The sequence below is a fragment of the Triticum aestivum genome, chromosome 3D (genome assembly GCF_018294505.1).
Source record: "Triticum aestivum cultivar Chinese Spring chromosome 3D, IWGSC CS RefSeq v2.1, whole genome shotgun sequence".
Lineage (NCBI taxonomy): Eukaryota > Viridiplantae > Streptophyta > Magnoliopsida > Poales > Poaceae > Triticum > Triticum aestivum.
In genome coordinates this window covers 546,147,300-546,152,757 of record NC_057802.1, presented here as the reverse complement: position 1 = coordinate 546,152,757, position 5,458 = coordinate 546,147,300, and positions in this window count along the sequence as shown.

Sequence of the window (5,458 nt, the reverse complement as noted above, 5' to 3'; positions counted from 1 at the left end):
AAAAGGGTCAAATCTCGAAAAAATTCCCAACCGGGGCCAGATCCTGAATTTATACCAAAAAAAGGGTCAGAACACGAAATTTTGCGCATTGGAGATGCCCTAATTCCTCACTGCCGCTGCAATCCTATTTCGCCGATCAAGGCAGTACCAGATCTGTACTTTATGTGTTATAAAAGTTGTGTGTGCTCCTAGCTGACACTACCCTACAAGGAACCTCCAGCTCCCAGACCGGATCTTCTCCTTTCCGTGCGTCGGTACGAGAAGCAGATGGACGCACACGCTGGTGTCGTCTTGGTCGCCGGTTGCGTCCGGGAGCTTCCCTGCGCGCAGTGCAGCAGTGCACGCCATAGCCGGAGCTTCCCCGCCGAGGCTGACACTGTTTCTTGCGAGCTGAGCAAGAGAGGAGGATCAAATCACCGTGCGTGTGCGTGCGTGTGTGAACGACCGGATGCAGGCTGAGGCCGGTGACTGATGTGCGCGCGCGCGGCGCGGCGGTGAGCGTGAACCGCGCGGACACTCGTGAAAAGACAGGCTCCCTCAGTCGTCCCTGTCCTGAATCGCTGTCAACCTCGACTCGGCTGTGCTTGCGGTTGCCGTAAGCCTGTAACCGCCGCCGTTTAAATACGGCTTTGACGCCTTCCGTCCGCTTCGGCCCACGACACTGACAGCCGGCTGCCGTGCTCCGTTTCAATTGCCTGGAAAAGGATCACGTCTCCTGGTTTCACTCATCTGAACATTTCACCAGCATGGACAGAGGAGCCATCTTCATCCTGCGTTCCTCCAGCTTCAGGTACGCCATGACCTTGGGAAAAGTCGGGTTGGGGATGAGGGTGAGATTGGAGGCGGCATTCCCGAAGTCGTCGTTCAGGCCGGCGGTGATCGTACTCAGAAGAAGCTCGTCGGAGACCTTCTCACCGAGGTCACGAAGCTCATCGGAAAGCTTCTTGAGGCGCATGCAATAGTCGTCAATGGACGAGTCATGCTGCTGACACCCAAAAAACTCGCCGTGCAAGAAAACTTTGCCCTGAAGCTTGTTATCGGTGAAGAGGTCGTGAGCTTGGTCCAGACGGCGTGAGCGTCATCCTCGCCAGAGACCACCGTGTGGAGGAGGTCCTTCGAGATGGTGGTGTAGAACCAGCGGATGAGAGTGGCGTCGATGGTCATCCACTCGTCATTGTTCACCATGAAGCGGGAGTCCACGGAGCCATCGATGTGATCCCGGAGATTGTACTCACAGAACAGAAGGGATAAGTACATCTTCCAGGCATAGTAGGTGGAGGTGTGGTGGTCAAGGATGACGGGAACCCAACCGAGGATGTTGAGATCGCGGATGAGAACGGGGTCGGGACCGGCGAACGGATTGGTGCGTGTGGAGACGGAGGAACTGGGGGTGGTGGGAGACTCCATGGCGGCGCGGGATGGGGTGGGGGAGGCGCGGCGACTATGGGTCAGGAGGGCGGCGGCTGCGGTTCGGGAGGGCGGCGACGGCGGGAAGGGGCAGCGGCGGCGGAACGGAAGGGCGGCGGCGGCAGGGTTAGATGAGGGAGGCGGAAGCTAGGGTTAGGTGGGAAGGGCGGCGGCTATGACATAGGGCGGCGGCGCGGCGGCGTGGGAGAACGCGGCGGCAGCGGCATCGAAGGTATGATACCATGTTGAAAGATAACTTTTGGCAATGCAACTCAATGTATTGATTGGTGCATAAAGCACGTATATATGTGTACAACATGGGCCTCGACCTCTACTATACAATGACTAAGAGGTGGGCCAGGATATACAATATACATGCAAAACCATATGTTCAACACATTTGTCTGAGCATTTCTTGAGCAGGCACTTGTACTGTTCAAGTTCAGTTGTGTTCGGCTGCCACCATTCAGCGCTTTGTGGCACAATTAGGATTCTGTATTTGTCGTTTATTGAATTGGTTGAAGTTTTTATATATTCATAGTTGAATTTTGATGCGATGAATTTGCAAAAATAATAATAATTGAAGAATTAAGTTTTGAGTGATGGATTAGATGGACAAAAGTTCAATTTCTCAAAATACTTTGAATTAAAAGATAAGTAAAACATAGATGAAAAATGAAGTCATTGGGGTGAGCTAGAGATGCTCATCCAACACATGATGTAAAAGTTGGTGCCCACAATAAGTTTTAGGGCATGACAGAGAAGGCTTTAGGGCAGCAGAAAATTTTCTGCCGTAACAGATAATCTATAAAACAGGTGCCCTAAAAGAGTGTCCTTCTCCAGAATTGCCTACATATTGAAACAAAACATGACATTATAAAAATAAAACTTTGAGAGGTCACTACAAAAATAATTAACAATATCAAATTAAACTTCAAACCCGCATATCGAATTCAAATTCAAACCACAAGCATTGTGCATCACTAACACAAACAAAAAGTGCATAGAACATTGGCTCCATTGCCATCACTATTAATTGCATTATCATCATGTCTTGCTTCCCCTCCATTCTCATAGTCGATACATTGGCACCATCGTCTCCTCCCATGGCACCATCATGCCTCCTACAATAGAAGTCGTGAATCCTCTTATGCCGCCTCCCATGGCACCACCCATGCTTCCGCTCATAAATACTCCCATCATGCCCATAGTCCTTTATGCCAACACTTGGTCGTGATAAAAAGCTCAACATATAAGAAGGCTTATGATAGGGTTATTAATAAATTTCTTTCTAAAATGGTGTATTGTAGGGGGCTTTAGTCCCATATGGATGATAAAAAAAAAAATCCTTGCTCTATAAGGGTTCACTGGGATTTAGGACTAATGATTATAATAGTGCTTTCTTTGAAACCTCTAGAGGTGTTAGAAAAGGCGACCCCATCTCTCCTCTCCTTTTCAATTTGGCAGCTGATCTTTTTAGTAGAGTGCTCACAAAAATTGCTAACAACTACTCTCTAGAATGATGACAAGGGTTTCTCCTTATGGTCTAATCAAACCGCGGACATCCAGCATATTCAACAAGAACCCATCATATTCGGCAAAAACCATCGTACATCCACGGAAGATCCAGAGACCCCCTTCCATCACCTTCTCCCAGTCTCCAAGACATGTCAATTGAGTAGTGGACAAATTATCACCCGAAGATCTGAACCTAATTTTGCGAGCAAGATCCCACACAATCCTCATATTCTTATAGAACCAAAACTCACCATATTCTTTGGCTATATGCAATCTCATGATGGCCAACCAGTGTGTTGCCTTCGCCGGTGGCGCCTCTTCCTGCTCGAAAACAACATCATACACAGGCCCCAACGGTACATCATCTCATCTAAATCATCCCTTGAGCATTTCCGTGAAGAAGTCGAACCAGACGCCATCAGCACCAAACACAAAACCCTATCTCGCATAGTGCAAGTAGGAGAGGAGCCCCAACCGGCAACACCGATACGTGCAACCCCCCAGTCTGGGCAGCGGCGCTGAGGGCACCACTTGATCAACCCGAGAGGAGAGGATGACTGGAAGCAAGTGGAGAAGATCTCAACCTCGCTTGGGATAGCAGGAGTAGCTAACCATAGTGAGAGGGGATTAAAAATTCCCTTTTGAGGTGTTGTTTTGATATGATACTGCAATGTGGCATAGTCCGAAGAATACGACGGGGCACATGCCAGCCCAAAACCCGAATTCTCGGGAGAATTTTGAGTTTCCTTAGAGCGGTCTACGGTGGTGTTTCGCACGATGAAGTCTCCGCTATCGTCCCTTCCTGCCGGTAGCTCGTCTGAGTCAGAAGAGCATGATAGGCCGATTTTACAGCGTATTCAGCATTTCTTTCGAGAACCCAAGCGAGAAAATCTGAGTGGTGGTGGTTGGTGCAAGGACCGGTCGGAAGCGGTGTCGTACGTATGTGTGTCATAGACCGTGAGTCTGTCAACCCTATAAAATTATCAATAGTTCTACATCTACGTACACCTACGTGCCTGTTACGTAAACATTTCCCTAAATCTCTTCCGCCCCCTGATTTTAAGTTTTTAACTGCGGGCCCTGCCCCGTGATTTCCTACTAACCAATCACCAGTTGCCAAGTTGATTTCGTAAGGGGTCTACGTAAAACAATTACGTAAGTGTAGCAAAGTTCTAAAATTATTCCCATTTCCCATGGGTAAGAGAGTCATGGACTCATGGTGATGACTCATCCTTGGTGGACTTTTTGGGACGACCGTGCAATGCATGACATGCGTAGCTTAGCGTTGCTTGGCCAGCCAGCGAAGAAAGAGAGAAAGGGACTGTGTCGTGTCTGTCGTGCGTGCATGGTTGACTTGACACTTTGATGGAAGGATTTGTTCTTGGAAAAAGAAGCAAGCAAGCAACTGCTATAGCACACTCCGCCGCATGTCTCTTCCCTCCTGCTTGGGAGAGGTGGTGAGCTCACACGAAACGATAGCGAACAACTTTCTTCTCCCTAGCCTTTCGCCCGACCGGCTGCCTCGAGTAGCGTGCCACCGCATGCACGTATACTAAATTTACTAGCATCATCACACGGCATCATTAGCTTAGACACCGACTGATTGGCTAATTATCTATATATATGGCTCACTTGGACACTGGCACACACAAGTGCAAAGGCGCTTAATCTAAGTCTGCGTGTCGGGCTGAAAGATACTTGGATTTCGGTGGCATGCATGACAGCTGAATTAGCCTACGCTAGTGCTTGCGTGCTTACGGTTTGACACCGATGGCAAGTTGGCAAGTTGACAAACCTTGATCAAGAAAAGCTTTTGCATACTACAAGAAACTCAATTGGTCGGGCGCACCCTCTCCTCTGACCGAACAAACCATGATACTCTAGTTAAATATATAGAAGATAGGAGTGAGACTGACAAGGAAATCTACTTGAACCGATGGGTTGCCTTCTCCACTTCTCCACGCATCCAAGTTAAGCGGCAGCAGCAGCTTGCCCATCCGCCCATGTGCCCGCCTCCATCGTTCATTCAATTGTACCTTCACGTCAACCACCCCTACACTAGTTTCTCGCGTGAGTAAAGGTATCTTTACGCGGACCTCGAACCGTCAAGAACCGTTCGGATCAAACGGTCCGAATGTACATAGTTTGTCGTCCAATGCGATACCTCATCAATCAACCGTCAGGTTTGGGTGTTTGAAATCTCATAAACTAAACGCAAATCAGAGGACCTTTGCGGCGTTCGGACCATTGCCACGTATGTCTCCCCCACCCCGGTCTTATCATAAACCCTCCCCGTGTGAAGCCATTACCGTGCATTCATGTCGGTCAGCGCCGCTACAAAGCAGACGTGACTCCACAATACTGATGTCTGTCAGAACGACGCGAACGTAGGAGCGAGCGGTGCTGCTTCAATGCCGACGCGGTGACCGAGAAGCCTACTCCAGCCGCTGCGTCGCATTCAAACCGACTTCCCGTCCCTTCGCCTGACCGCTACACTACACCCCTACACTTCAGAGTGACGCAAACGTAGGAG